Here is a 16,911-nt window from a genome sequence, read left to right on the forward strand (position 1 = left end):
TCAAGTGAGACTAGGAGAACTGGAAATTGTTAATATAAACCATTATTTCCAGGTGATTTGCTGTTAAATAGAGTAAAGAAAAAGGGTAAGAACCTGCCCCCATATATTTGGTGAGTTATAAATAATGCGTCTTACATTAACATACAGCCATTGGGTACTGTGAGAAGGAGGAACACACCAAAGAAGAAAGGGGCATCCCTGTGATTTTGTCCTTACTCAAGAATCACGTCTCCCACATGTCTTCTGTTGGGTGACTAGAGCAGCGTGGGCTTAAAAATGTGTTTAGTTTTCATAATTTTGTTTTGAAAAAACAAATGAAAATTTGAAAATTTTCATAATTTTTGTTTTTCTATTAATAATTGTTATTTTAAAAATGGTTGCTATTTCGTGGATTCTCAAAAAACATTTACTGTGAAATTTCTCCATAAAGTTACTAATTTAATTAAGGCTTTGTTAATGTTTAGACTGGTTAGAAAACTGCAGATCACTTTTTAAAATCTCTCAAAAATGAACTATTTTTAGAAATTAAAATCCCTTAATATACATTACAAAATGTATAAATAATTACTGCATTCTGTCTCTCTGAATATGTTTGTCAATACTTCCAAATAATTTCATATAACTCCTATTTTCCTTTAAACATACAAGAAAGTATAAAAGAATACCACCAGCAATTTCCCAAAGGTCTCTTTAGGACTGTTAACATCTCCATGATGGCTTTTATGATATAGAATCACTCACATCATATTTGTGCATCATTCTAATAGTAAATGTTTATTGACTTGCTTTGCCGCAGCTGATTTTCTTTATATTAGCCTTCATTGAATGATGTTACTTCATTACAAATGATGAAATATCCCATTGTATGTTGAGCACATAAGTTTGGTTAGTGCTACCAAACTCAGGAGGCAAAACCAGCATTTTTACTAATACCATGTTGGTGAAAGGTTACTACATTGGACCATAAAACCATATCTCTAAGACAATTAATTCAACAAGTTGCTTTGAACATAAACTTTATGTTTTTGATGTTTGCTTTATAAAAACATAATATCATTACACAGAACCAAAGAATGATTATACTAAGAATAAAATGAAATTTTCATTACTTTTGGACTTTTTGCAATCCTATTGCACTATAACTAAACCACAGGGAAAAATAATACCTTTGACAAAATGGAAGCTAGTTCACCACTGAGAGCAGGGGGAAGGGATACATGAACAGACACCATGTGTAACTTTTGAAAGATTCTAGAACAATTTACTCTGCTGATGAGATAGTCATTTTCTGGTAGGAATTGTTTATTTTTCTAAGGATAACATCAATGATTTTCTTCCCTTAACAAGTTTGTTTCTTACATTTTCATCTAGTTTGATTTTCTGGTTAAATGATTAATATTTTCTTGGGAATCCCCATAGTCCCTAATGCCCATGCAGTTTTACCTCTCTCAAAGCTCCTTTAATCAAAATAAGGTTTTTAAGCTTTTATAATCACATACAGGAAGGGCTTGTATCCTACTAGTTTATTTACTTTTATTTATCTCCATTTCATAGAAACACTGTACCAATAAACCAAGAATCCTGTTATTTTAATTCAAACTCATGTATCCTTTCCAAAAAGCAATCCTCATACTACTTTTATCTGAATATTTTTAGGGAATTTCAGTTCCTTTTATGTATTTTTAAGTTTTCCACCTCCAGTCCCTAGACAAATGCCAAAGCCTTAGGGAAATTTGAAATTAAGCATTTTCTATACTTAACATCCTTCTCTTTTCTTGTCAAAAGCAATTTTTTCTTTAAAGATAGACATGTGTGAAGACTTCATTTCCCTGTTTCCCTACCACCAGCTTTAATTGGATATCCTCCTTTGACTTCCTTTTTGGGCAGCAGAATAAATACTGATCACTCCCTTTTCACATGTTCTATACCACATTAGACTGTGCTCTCCACCTCACAGTCTGAGACACAGATATTTGCTTCTGGGATAGTGAGAAGTGACCAACATGCCACTGTGTAACATCATAAAATGGATATTCACTTTAATACCATTCTTCTCTTTAAAAAAATATAAACTCACCATCAATGAATCCCCAACAATAAAAAATATATGCATATATAAACTCAGATTTAGTTGGAAGCAGCTATTTAGAAGCAGGCAGGACTTTCCATCATAGTTTAAAATCATAGTATAAATAAGCCACCCTTATTATTACAAGCCACCCTTAACATTATAAGCTACCCTTATAATGGAAGGAATATCTGATTTTTGTCTGCTATCCAAAGGTAATGAAAAAACAAGTCAACAAGAGTGGAAGAGACTTTGGGAAGAGTAGAGAGTGGTAGGCTAGGTCTGATTCAAAGAAGCTCTTATCCAAAATTCAAAAGCACAGATTTCTGAAGCCATGGAAAGGATCTACTTTTCTCAAATCACAATGTATTTTCATTAATGTTTGACTAACATGTTATTTTGCAGTGATAACTGCAGTGAAAAATAACTGAAGTGCAAAAGTATTGGGATTCGTCAAAGTAGAGCCCTACAGAATTCTCAGAGAATGAGGAGATTCAGTCATTTATTCTGTAAGTCTTTTAAGTGCCTACTAAATGTATTGGTGAATAAGACATTTAGTAAGTATTATATATATTCACACATACTTTACTTATGATTTAGAGATATAGAGGCTTTTAATCATGTTCATTTTTCTTCTATTTCTGAATATATTTTTATCTATAGTATCACTTACAATGAAATGGCTTTTTAAACTCAAATTTTTAATTAAATTAAGACAGAAGCAATGTTTATTCTTGAGAATTATTTTATTTAATATAAAAATAATATATAACCATATTAAACAAGAATTAAATAGTTCTGCAAGATTAATTTAAAGAGTCATTCCTCACTCTACCCTTATTTGTCCCCACATTTTTATCTGAAACATCAACCTGTAACTTGTTTAGATCACTTTGATTTGTTTTACCATCATAGCTCAAAATAATATTGTTACACTACTAATCCTTGACCAGTTGGAATTCCTTTTCTGTAATTTCATAGGCTGGATCTGATGATTTCTAAAAACCATGTCTCTTAGATTCTGTGCTTTATTATCCGTTGTTTTTCTTTTTGATTTTTCTAGAGAATAACTTTAAGCAACATTCTAAGAGAAGGGTATGAAAAAGGTAAACATTCTGAGATTTCTCTGCTTGAAATATCGTTATTCTACTACATATAGGATTAGTAAATGTACAGCTTATGGAAAATATATATTAAAATCATTCTAATATATATATATTTTGAGACAGAGTCTCACTATGTCACCCTCAGTAGAGTGCTGCGGTGTCACAGCTCACAGCAACCTCAAACTCTTGGGGTTAAGCATTTCTCTTGCCTCAGCCTCCCAAGTAGTTGGTACTACAGGCGCCTGCAACAAGGCCCACCTATTCATTCTAACATATTTCTAATGTAACTGATATCACTCATTGAGTAGTGTTTATACATAAAGACTCTGTCTCTTCTTCTTCATTCTACTTTTATATTCTTTGATGTATTCCAACTCTTGTGAAGTTTAGTGATGACCATCTGGTGTCTTTTTTTAATATATTGTGTTGGATTCTCAATTAGGTCCTTTCTTTTTTTGTTGTCACTTTCTTTATTTATGTACTCTGCAATATATAGTTAACTTTTTAAGCCTTCAATTTGATGTTGAGCTTTTAAAATACTTTTTTTATTTCAAATGAATATGAGGGTACAAATTTTTAGGTTACATAATAGACTTTGTCAAACTTGCATTTAGATTCAATGTGTTCAGAAAAGCAAATAGTAAAACAAACAAAAATCAGTGAAACCTGGTTTCTTGTACCCTCAATGAATCCCCAACAATAAATTTAAAAAAAAAACTACTATAGGTCTTTTTTTGTTGAAATTGAAATGTAAAACCTTTTTTAAAGAGACCTAAAACTTATATATGACCAAGATTCAAGGTAATAACAAAATAATTTCTACTCTTGGTGATTACAGAATGCTGTTGGGAATATAAATTAATACAGCTTTCCAAGAGAGCACTTTTTAAGTAAAGACAAAAATCTTTAACACTGTGTATATCATATAGCCACATACACACAAGAAGTCTACCTTAGGAAATTTGAAATTAGGAAATTATGATAATATCAACAAAAATATATGGCCTGTTTTATATAGCCATCTCATTAAGTTTCCAAACTTTTATCACAAAGGAAAATTCTATCCTCTTGTTCTTCATTGTCTATCAATAATATAATCATTTTGGGGTGATAATTACACAGGTGGTGTATTACATAATTCTAGTAAATGATGTAAGAGAATTGGAAAATATTTAAAATAAATTTTTAAGGAAAGAAATTTCTATGTTCATTAGAGCATCTTGTTTATAAAGTGAACAGTGTTATCTTCTAAATTAATTGGGAATGGATGAGAATATAAAAGTAAGACTTGATTTGACTAATAACTTCAGGTAAGATGAATAGTTCTCAGTGAGAATAACAGAGAGGCATGAATGCGTAGGTCTGTATAAATTCAGCAAGAGCTTCTGAAATGTATGTGATCTTAAGAAACTCTTTGGAAAATCTGCAGAATTCAAGAAGAAACATTTTAAAAGCAATATCAATATTTGAAGAAGATAATTTGAAATGTAATCTGTTATATGTTTGTATTAAAATTAATTTTAAAACCATTGACATGTATCTATTTAACCTCATTTCATTGACTAACTAGTATATTTGTTATCGAAAGAATAAACCCAAGAAATATCCAAGAACTAGCTTTTTAAATGCAAATTACAAGAGTGCTGCTGAGATAGCAAACTGAATTAAGAGAAGAATAAATCTCAATAGAAGCTTATTTAATTCAAGATTGGTAGTTAAGCACAGTCAATATCAAGAACTGATTGTGGGTAACTTAAAATATTCTGATTTTAGCACATCAAAAATTAAATTAAACTTAAAGAACTTTCATGAGAGTAAGGTCTTCATTAGCTATTCCTAGAATTTAAAAATATTATAGTTTGATCCAACTGCCAGTATTTAATATTATAACACTATTCGTTATTTACATTAAACTGCTTCTCCCCAAATCTCAATATTGGAACAGATTTTCCAAGATGTTTAAGTTGATAAGAACATAGGATGGATGGTCAAGTACAGGTCAAAAAGGTGAAGTATTTTCTCCCTTTAGGCAACCACAAATTTTAAATGTTCAAATTCCCTGCTTTTTAAAGCTGTTATTGTACTGATTAATGGCTAAGTACAAATCTAATAAAGGCCATTGACCTGAACTTGAACCATAGTTAAAGGATTTATCAGGGCTTTGTGATAGTGGTCAAGTCATTTAAAATGTCTAAGGCTCAGTTTTCTTCTTTCTCAGGCTATATTCAAAGGATACTTGTGAGGAATAAATTAAGTAAGGTATGTAAAAATGTATATGAAGTGTTCTAACAATCTTAATGGTTGGAGCTTATGTAGTTCAGCCTCCAGCCAAAATTCAAATAAATTATTGCTAAATTATTTCCAAAATGTATTATATCTCTAATTTCAAAAAATGACTAGAGGAAATCTCTACCAATTTTTTTAAAATATCTTAAAGTAGAGAGCTCAAAGGACATTGGTGATCTATGCCAGGCATCAGACAAAGTCAGTTAGCAGACTAAAGTCTTGATTTTTGCCTGACAATATGAGGGAAAATGCTATACCTTTGGAGGTGGCAAGCTAAAACTACAAATAGTATAGCTGGAACTTCTCTCTCTGCCAACTCCTTGATCTCAGGGTTCAAGGATGAAACCATGGACCATGCAGGTAAGTGAAAAGACAGAATTTATTGACAAAGAATGAGATAGATAAGGGAAATGAGGACAACAGAAACTCCAGCTACAGGGGCGGGGTGGGGTGGGGTGGGACCCAAGTGAGAAACCCTGTGGGCCTTTTGCCTGGGGGTTTATATACTGTCTGTGAGCAGGGGTATCTTGGGAATGCCTGTCCAGAACATGTCACAATTGGTCAGAAGCCAGCAGATGGAAAAGAATTAGTAAATGAATGTAATAACAAATCAATGTGGTCCTTACACTCCCTGTCTCAGGGAGGCAGCAAGATGTTTACTTTCACTCTAGGACAGGGTGACCAGACATCCTGATTTTTAACAATTTGTCCTGCGTCCTGTGGCGTTTTAAAAAAGTCCAGATTTTTAGAAAGAATGCATGAACGGGTGGGAGAACAGTGAGGGAATATACGGTTTTCAGTTGCCATGTGGCTATTTCACCAGGATATGAGTTTTATATTATTTTTGTTAATTTTATAATGTTAAACTGTAATAATAACAAACAATCATTTAGAAGCGATTATCAAGAACTGCTTATCAAAGTTTGCATTGTTGTCAGGCCCTGCCCCTACCCTGCCCCCACTCCCCCCACCCTGCTCCCTCCGCACCCCCCCAATGGTGTCCCGCTTTACCAATGTTAAAATCTGGTCACCTTACTCTAGGAGGAACTGCTCAGATGAGAAACTGATCAGGCTGCTTTCCTCTGACCCTATGTGAGTCCAGAGAATGGTATCTGGAAAACACTTGTTTGCCCAGGCCTAGAAAACTGGGGGAGGGGTTCTCTTTCCTGCTCTGAATAAGGAGAACACATATCACTGAGATCAACTATAAAGAAAGAACACTTGAAATGATCTTGGTGAAAGAAGGAGAAAAACTACAGAATGGAATTATTCTTTAGGCTATTGATAGGATTCAGGACACATTATACCAAAATACATTTTAAGTTGAAGAAATTTGACAAAGCCACAGAAGCAGGGAAGTCATTCATACCTTCCCCTATTCGTTGTCTTGAAGTAGATCATACAAAACTGGGAAAGGTGTTCTTACCTACCCTCATGTGAGATACGCCCTTCCTTTACCTGCAGGAAAAGAACATCCTTATCTCCAATGATGAAAAAGCACAGAGAAGAATCTCAACCATATGACCTTGCTGTTTTACCCCGTTTATCACCAGTACATCGTGTCCATTTGTCCTATCATATTTTGGCACAATTGTCTACTTTTCATCAAACCTAGCATAAAAATACACAGACTTTTGTTTTGTCTTCGGTTTTATTTTCTTCACCACATAGAACTTATATTAAATAAATATTCATGCTTTTCCTTTTCTTAATCTGTTCTCAACCATCAACCTAGGATGGGTGAACAAAAGGCATTCTTTTCCTCCCCTGCACTATGGATGGAAAAAAATAAAAATACTTGCAAAAAATTTGAAAGCATAACCATGGGTCCAGCATGAAAAGGAATAGGAAATACAAAGACTACAAATTTTTATGTAAAAGAACAAAATGGAGACCTAGAAATGAAGACCAAAGTGATTTGAAATAATAATATCATAAGAATATTAAAAAGAAGTGAAGAAAACTAGAGAACTATTAAAGATGAGGACATGTACATTAATAAGGGAGAGAAAGACAGGAACTAGGGAGGAGAGAGAAAGAATCATGGAAAGGGCCAATGCATTTCTAACCGATGGTTTTTAGATAGAAGAACAGACAGAATAAGGGATAGATTGTAAAGGATGAGAAAGAGGCAGAATATTATAGATTTGAAGTTTAAAAAAAAAAAAAGACCTGGATTCACTGAAGTCTCAGAATTTCGTAAAAGATAAAAACCTCTAGACATATATATAACACTGAAAACCTAAAGAAATGATGATTAGATGCCGTTGAGCAATCAACAAAAGATCTGGAGTCAATATATCTTTGATTTTCCAAGAGTAAAAGGACATTTGTCAATCTAGTTATTTATACTCAACTCAGGACCCCATTAGGTATGAGAGCAAAATGAAAACTTTTTTTTTGTTTTTTAGAGACAAAGTCTCACTTTATCACCCTCAGTAGAGTGCTGTGCTGTCACAGCTCACAGCAACCTCCAATTCCTGGGCATAGGTGATTCCCTTGCCTCAGCCTCCTAAGTAGCTGGGACTACAGGCACCTGCCACAATGCCCGGCTATTTTTCTGTCGCAGTTTGGCCGGGGCTGGAGTTGAACCCACCATTCTGGTATATAGGTCTGGCGCCCTACTCTCTGAGCCACAGGCACCACCCATGAAAACTTTTTGCATAATAAGAGACAAAAAGTACCTACAAACAGAAATTTGAAAGGATGAATAATGGCTCTAATATTAAATAAATGAAGTATTGGCAAGAAGTTAGAAAAAAGTAATTAAGCAACTTCTGCTTCTGGCCAAAGCAGAATAACTGAAAGGATGGCCTGGCTGAAAGACGGAACCCTGCCATCTCCTAGTAACAGTTAAGCCCTGCCATGGCTTCTGTTATCAGCCTGCCCCTAAGAAGAGAGAAGGGCAGTGGCAGCAGTCGCACCGCACCCTGTTCATTTGGCTACAGCCGTAAACCTTCTTCAACTAAATAAAAATTCTAAATACCTGGTTCTCTCCGTCAACACCATCTGCCTCTCTTTAACCATGTTGGCCCTCTTTCCCATCTTGAGAAAGTAAAATAAACTGTTCTTCTTTGCAGCCTACTCTTTCCCTGAAGCAATGTTTCTCAAAACTCATGTTGACTAGCTCAGACCTAACTAGAGAAACCAGATTTATATGATCAAATGAAAGAATCTAAAATAAAAATGAATGGTTTTCAAAACATTAGACAATAGCAAATAAAGAAAAGGGATCCTTTAGGAATTGGAAATAAAACAAAACAAGGTGATCCCTAGAAAAACTTCAACTTATTTCATTAAGAAAGTTTTCAGGGGCTGGGTACAGAGGTTCACGCCTATAATCCCAGTAGTCTGAGAGGCCGAAGTGTAAGGGCCAGACTAACTCCATTTTGTAGTTTAGTTGTTTTTCTCCTTTGCAGCTGCAGACGTTATTGAGTAATTGCAGCCCCTCCCCCTCCCTTGCAGTCCATTCATCCTAGGACCCGAATCCCTACACAACATCTGCCCAGGGCTATAGCAGCCCATCCCTAGACCAATCAGTTTAAGACAGGTGTCCAGAGCGATAGAAACCCACCCCCAGACCAACCACGGTGAGACAAGTACCACCCTGCACCACAGGGCCCCTATCAGCTTTCTGCAGTAACCCACCCCTCCCTCCTTCTTTTCTGTACCCTTAAAATCTCCCTCCATCTTAGAGTCAGGGCTTCTCTGCTCTCCTGCTGCAGCAGGATCAGGAAGCCCAGGCTCGAGCTTGAAATAAACTGCCTCTTGCTTATTGCATACGGCCTCGGAGTAATCTGGGGGGATCCCCGTGATTCAGGCATTACAGAAGCAGGCAGATTGCTTTAGCCATGGAGTTCGAGACCAGCCTGAGCAAGAATGGGACCCTGTCTCTAAAAAATAGCCAGGTGTCATGGCAGGTGCCTGTAATCCCAGTTACTTGGAAGGCTGATGCAAGAGGACCACTTGATCCCAAGAGTTTGAGGTTGCTTTGAGCTGTAACACTACATCACTCAACCCCAACAGGTGAATGAAGGAGACTCTGTCTCCAAAAAAAAGAAAGAAAGAAAGTTTTCAGGCTGAGGCATTAAAAAGATAAGCACGTGTATTGTCCTGCAAATTTCCTGCATTAGTAACATGAAACTGGGACTCCTGGGGAGCTCAAAGCTCACAGTAGAAGAGGAAAGAGTTTCACAGAGAGAGAACTCCTCAGATCAGACCTTTCTTTAGAAGTCTAGTATTCACCAAGGCAGGAGGAAACTAATAGAGGCAGGCGGCAGCAGAGCAAGAGTGGAGGGAGGGAAAGAACTAAAAGTGAAAAAGTTAATGCTCAGGCAGAGCCAAGAATATGAGAATAGCACCGGTCCCCCACTGGAAAACCCCTGAGTCACAGAAGTACATAGGAGGCACTGACTTCTCCAGTAGAAAATAATTAGCCATAGACTTAACAGTGCTCCAAGTCTGCCTAACAACTTTTAAAAGCAAGACCCCAAATTATTAGTGTTGCCACATAACTTAATGATGTGAAAAAAAAAACCCCTCAAGAATATTTATGAAAGTTCAAAAATATTTGGCATCCAACAATGTAAAATGTAGAGTGTCTGCCATTCAACCCCAAATGTCCCAGCATGAAAAGAACTAGGAAAACGCAATCTGTAGTGAGGCAGAATATCAAAAATGACACAATCAATCAAAAAAGACACATAATTGGGATACATTGGAAGTTAGCAGAGGTGACCTTATAATCAGCTATAATTTCAGTACCTATCTTCACAAAGCTAAGCACCATCACAGAAGATATACAAAAGACACAGAACAACATTTCAATCAATGCTTTCTAACCTAGTTGTTTATACCCTCACATTAACCTGAAATAAAAATTAATTAATTGCTTTAATTAAAAAGGAAATCAGAGAATGGAGAAACAGCTTTAACTTAGTCAAAGAAAAATATCAGTCTAGAATCCTTTTCTTTGTACTCTCAATGAATCCCAAACAATAAAACAGAAAATTTAAGAAAAGGCAAATGAAAACACCTTGGATGTATTAAAGTTGAGAGAATTATTGTCAGTAGATCCGCATTGCAAGAAATATTAAAGGACAACCTTCATGAAAAAGAAAAATGATACAAATTGGAAATAATATAGGTTACCACGAAGAAATAAAGAATGATAAAACAGGTAGTTACAAGAGTAAATATATGAGAATTTATTTGAATGTTGTTCATGATTGGCATAGCCATATATCTAATAAATTGAGTCAATAATCAATAGCCTTTGAAAAAGTAAAGCACAAGGCCAAGACGGACCCACTAATAGTTTCTACCAAATATTTACAACACTATAAATTGTACCTGTAATAAAATTAAACTAAAAATACTTAAAACAAATTAATTGGATAGTTTAAATAAAATTCAAAACTTCTTTGAAATATAAACAACCAAAGCCCACTCAAGAGAAAAATAGAAAAAAAGGATATCCCTACCCTATTAAATGAATCCATTTTATTGTCAAAGTCCTCCCCATACATATAATCAAATCTAATAGCTTCTGCTGATATATTTACCTAAAGATTTAATAAAAAGTAATACCTATTATATAATATCTTATTTGAAAATAAAAAAATAGTTCTTTGAAGCTAGCATCATTTTATACAAAAGCTTTTTAGCATATAAATTATACAATAGCTTACTTGTGCTACATTGTGGATGGAAGTACCTGTTCATTAGACCTTCCTAAATTGGCAGGAACTATTATGATACATTAAACGTATTAACATTATTGCTCCAAATTTTGATTAACAGAGTAATTTGTAGTCAAAGAAATGATCTCAGATTTCCTCTAATGATTTTGCTTATTTGTTCTTTGTGCCTTACTTCCAACAGCAATCTTTCAAAGTATGTCAGCATTTCTATTGATTTTCAAAGGACAAGGATTTTGACTGTGAAGAACCATGTGTATAGAAAGAATGTTCTTGAAGACTTATTTTTGTTCATACACAGAAAAATAAGATTGTATCAGTTTTTCCTTACACAAAGTAGGCAGTATGGTTTGAGAAAACAATGCTATTTTATTACAGAGTTCTTCAATCATGCATTATTTGCAATGGTAAATGACAAGATCAAAAAACCCCCACTATTTTGAAGAAAATATTGTTTTTAATATAGAGAGAACTCAGATTAGCATACATATTAGTTTGAAAATATAAATCATTTCCTCATCCTAACAATCCAAAGAAAAATTACGTATGAGATATATCAATAACTGTTTCATGTATTTATACCCTAAAATAGAACAACAAAGCTATGCATGACTTGATGAACAGAGATGTTGAATATACCAGAACAGCATTTCTATTAAGAATCAAACATCAGGTTAGGCGCCTGTGGCTCAAGCGGCTAAGGCTCCAGCCACATACACCTAAGGTGGAGGATTCAAATCCAACCTGGGCCCGCCAAACAATAATCTTGGCTGCAACCAAAAAATAGCCGGGCCTTGTGGAGAGCGCCTGTGGTCCCAGCTACCTGGGAGGTGGAGGCAGGAGTCTCGCTTGAGCTCAGGAGTTGTAGGTTGCTGTGTGAGCTGTGATGCCACTGCAGTCTACCAGGGGGACAGCTTGAGGCTCTATCTCAAAAAAAAAGGATCAAACATCATTCCTATTGCACCCTATGCACAGAAATAATTGTTGAAGTTTCTTCTTTCTTAGTTCACTTTCCCAATTTGAAATTTCTTTGCCTGGATTGTCTCATGATGTCTCTAAGCTTGATATGGCCAGAACATTTGCCTTGAATGATTTAGTAAAAGCTGGGGAAGCAGGAGCAAGCAGGGATTAAGAAAGTACCAAGTTAATGAACAGAGTCAGCAAGAATTGTGCCATTTTCATTCCTATTCTACCACTGAGGAGACTCAGAATTCATTTCCTTGTCTAACAAGAAGGCTTGCACCAAATCAGCAAGGATTTTTACATCAAGGATTTTAAATCAACAAGGATTCTTTGAGCTTTCTTGGAAGCACCTCTAACAACATGCTTTAAAGTTTGAAGGGGACAATGAGATAAACAAGGGCAAGTGGGACCTTTATTTTAATAGAACAGTTTTGCTTTTAGTGATTTTATTATTAGACTTCCAAATGATTTAAATCAAAAAAAGAAAAGGTTTGAAAAGTACTGACCTAAGTGATCTCTAAGGTCTTTTCTATCCCTATAATGTTGCAAGTTTTATTCCATTACTGCCTAAGTAAACAGCCAAACTAGAGAGATTAGTCTTTTTTTTTTTCTGACACCCTAAGCATTTGACATTCATTTTAATATTCTTGTCACTTCTTGCCCCCAAGCAACATAATCACAGATTTCTAAACAAAATACAGATGCCCTTCTAGTCCTGAAAATCCTTTTAATTCTGGTCTGTTATCAAAATATACTATTTTTAGTTAAAATTCAAGGTCATTTGTATGCCTATTAGTAATTTGGTCAATAGAGTTTCTCTATTGATAATGTGGAATATTGCAGACTGACCTTTTCAAATCTTGACATGGTATTGGAATGACTCTGGCTAGACTATAATGACTGGATTTACTCTCATCTATTCTTTAAACAAAGGAATAAAATAAAAATAAAATTTATTTTTGCTCCTGAGTCTTTTGAGATACATCTTCAAGCAAAAACCAATACACTGATAATGAATCTGAAACCACTATCTTGTCTCTTGAACACTGTGTTGTCTATGCTCCTGACATGCCTCAGTAAGATAGCCCAACACCTGGTACTGTCTTCACTTAAGATTTCTGCTGATATTCTCATTTTGTCCTGAAGATGAAAATGTACTTCTCCTTAAATTACCTATATGGAACATAGATTAGACTACCAAGTGAAAGACCGAGAAGTGAGGAGAACCCTGGTTTCTGGCCATAAAACCTAGTTTGCCCTCTCAATAGTTTATAGGATACATATCAAATCCAGCTCATTCAATCTGTGAAACTCCATAGAGAAAGTCCAGATTGTGCTGAAACCCGCCCCATTCAATCTCTTCTCATAGTTTTTCTTCCAGGATGAGATAAAAAAAAAAAAAAAAAAAGACCTCCCTATGCCTTCTTTAAGATTTTTATTTTCTGCAGCTAATCCTTTGTAAGAAATTATCAGCCTTAAAATTTTTAGCTCATGCTATGTTTTAAATTGTTGGGAAAAGCTTAATCCTTTCCAATTATATTCCTGAATACTCATTTTACCCTTGACAGGAAAAGCAGTTTGTGCTAATGATCTGTATCTGTCATTACCAGAGCTTTTAGCAACAGTGAATCATCTGCATTTTGGTTCCTCTCTGAACCCAAGGCTTGCCCAGAAAAAAAAAAAAAACAAGCAAGTACTTTCCTTATCTTTGCATAAATAAAAAGGTTTATGGAAGTGTCTTCTCAGAATATGGAGTTGATATTAAAACATATAACTAATAATCATCTTTTTAATCTGTAGCATGTAATTTAATTGCTAAAATAACCATTTCCATATTTGAAAATCAGTAAAACTCAATTCCAAAGAGCATGTTTGACATTTACATATAAATACATTCTAATTGAGAATTTCATGCAAGATAACTGCAGTTCTAGCCATTTCATAATCAATACCTCAATTAATTTTACAACACTGTAAAAGATATCATCACATTCAGTTTAGAAATAAAGAAGTAGTGCCTAGGGAGTTCCCCTAAATTAGCAAGATAATACAGAGAGTGTGTAGACCACAGATTTGACTCCAAAGCATGTGATTTTAAATTGTGACATTACAATTGCATTTGAGGATTGAACTTGGAAATGTAAGATGCTCCATGAACACAGAGGGGAGAAGGCACAAGAGCTCTCTTTCCCACTGCAATGATATTGAGTAGATTACCTCCTGCTGAGAGAGGTTTTATAGTAAGCACCCCCTGCTTCCTCATCTTTAAGTTTGAAGCAAATGAATGTCCATATTACAGGACCTTCTGAGAGTAAGGGTAATTTAATGTATGTCACATAAGATGCAGTCAATAATTTTTAGGTACCCTGAACTATTATATCTCTGACAAATTTTGCAAAATTTTCAGAACTTCTGCTCCAGGTGGGGTGATTAGGATGGGATTTTAGGGAAAGCCTGCCAGCAGGTATATTTGGATATGAGAACACCTAGCTGAGGGAGGACAGAAAGATGCCAGAGATAGTTAATAATTTACTTTTAGATTATCCATTCTTAAATTGACAATATCCTTAAAAAAAAAAAAGTATTAGCTTCCTAACAAATGAGAATTGAGAAAAAACTACCTTGCAAATAAAGTTGGTGAAAATGAAAAGAAATACAGAAATAAAAAGAAAACTGTTATAAACTCAAACTCCAAACACGAGGAGCTATCTATGGGAGTTGAGCACTTCATCAAACTCACTAAAGATAAGAATGGAACGTGCATCTTTGGAGATGTATTTTAAATACCACCCTTTTCTGAATAATCTTTGTCTTCAAAATTCCCTTATAATATATTCTTTTACTTCAATACAACCATCTGACCAGTTAGTACCTTAAAACCTAGGCAATTCTGTGGAATGCAATGAATGTTTATCTAATAATGGCATTGGAATGATTAAGCATTATCTAGGAACTGTCACATTAATCAAGCACGGCAAGGATCCAAAATATTTGTAGCTGCAAATTAGTGTTCTTCCCAAGGGTAAAGAAAAAAAATGGCCCACAGGGGTCAGCGATCAGGCGAAGATGGCTATTTGCCAATCAGCACAGTACACGATGTCAAAGTCACTACTCTTTACTATCATTTTTTCAACATCAGGAGTCAGATTATCAACTTTGCCTTTTAAAATGATAGAAAATTGCTCATGCTGAAGAAAATTGAGAGGCAGCATAAATTAGCAAAATTGTTTTGCATCATAAATCAAGAGCTTAATCCAGTACCAGAGGTTGAGGCATTTCAATGTGGAAGGAAACAATCCATACCTGGTATGAGAAGATTCAGTTTCTAGTCCTGCCTTGATTTTGGCAGAGAATTATTTAAGATATAGAAACGCTTCTTGTATAGTGCTGGACAGGAAGAAGGCATTCATTAAACTTTAATGAGTAGCTAGCAATATATTCAAACTCTAATTTACATTTGACCTTTGAACAACCCAGGTTTAAACTATATTGGGTACTTATACAGTGTGTGGATATTTTCAATAAATACATCAAAAAAAACTGGGAGACTTGTAACAGTTTAAAAAACTCAGAGACAAACAATGGAGCCTTGAAATATCTAAAAAATTAATAAAAGGTATATCATTAATGCATCATATATATACATATAATTGTCTGTTTTATCATATCCTACCATGTAATATACACCAAATATAAGAAGTTATATTTTATCAAAACATAGGCACACACAGAGGCAGCACTAATCAGTCTAGAGAAATGCAAATAAAGGTATAATATCAATTATAACTGCATAAAATTAATTGTAGTACATACTCTATTACTGTAATAGTTTGTAGCCTCTTCTTGTTTCCTTTACAAGTGTTGCAAGTATCTACTTAAAATGCTGCATGACCCCAGTCATCTTCAGATGATGATTCCTCTCTCCAGTAAATTATGTAGTACAGTAAAAAGTGATCTTTCTTGGTTCTCACATATATTTCATTGTGTTTATTGCAATACCATAAACTTTGAACGACACGGGATACCCATAAAAGTGCTACTAATGATGCTGGAAGTGCTCCCAAGAAGCAAAGTCACGGCATTACAAGTAAAAGTTGAATTGTTCAATAGGTACCACAGATTGAGGACTGCAGCCATGGTGGACCACCATTGCAAGATAAATAAATACAACATGAGGAACATTGTAAAAAAAGAAAAACAGAGAGAGAGAGAAAAGGCAAATTTGTGAAGTCATTGCCATAGCTATATAAGCAGGCATACAGACCTTGTACTTTTTGAGAACTACCTTTTTATCACATATTGAAAATAAGGCTTTTATGTATATGCAAAATTGCTATAACGAAGGCACTCCTATAGACTCATACAATTTGAGAAAAAGAAAAGTCAGTATATGACAACATAAAGCAAAAGTGATGGGGTGGAGGTGGCACCCTAGCTCTGGCTGCTACAGGCTGCCTGGAGGACCTGTTGTACCTTCTGTGATGCAGCCCCTGGGGATATTGGTGCAGCAGCGGTGGGGAGGCAATGCGTGGTGGAGAGAACCATGCGTGGTGGAGAGGGTCAAGCGTGGCAAGCCTGTGGGCCCCTAGTTAGTTGAGGGAGAACACAGCACAGCCCACCTTGCTGCCCCAGCCACCTCCTCTTTCCCATTACTTCAAAATACTTGTATATGTATACTATGGAATACTATTTAGCTATTAAAAGAGATGGAGACTTTACAATCTTTTATGTTACATGGATGGAGTTGGAACGTTGTATCAGAGGATCATAAAGTACCTTAAGGCTCATT

The sequence above is a fragment of the Otolemur garnettii genome, unplaced genomic scaffold (genome assembly GCF_000181295.1).
Source record: "Otolemur garnettii isolate 467f Iridium unplaced genomic scaffold, OtoGar3 scaffold00005, whole genome shotgun sequence".
Classification (NCBI taxonomy): Eukaryota; Metazoa; Chordata; class Mammalia; order Primates; family Galagidae; genus Otolemur; species Otolemur garnettii.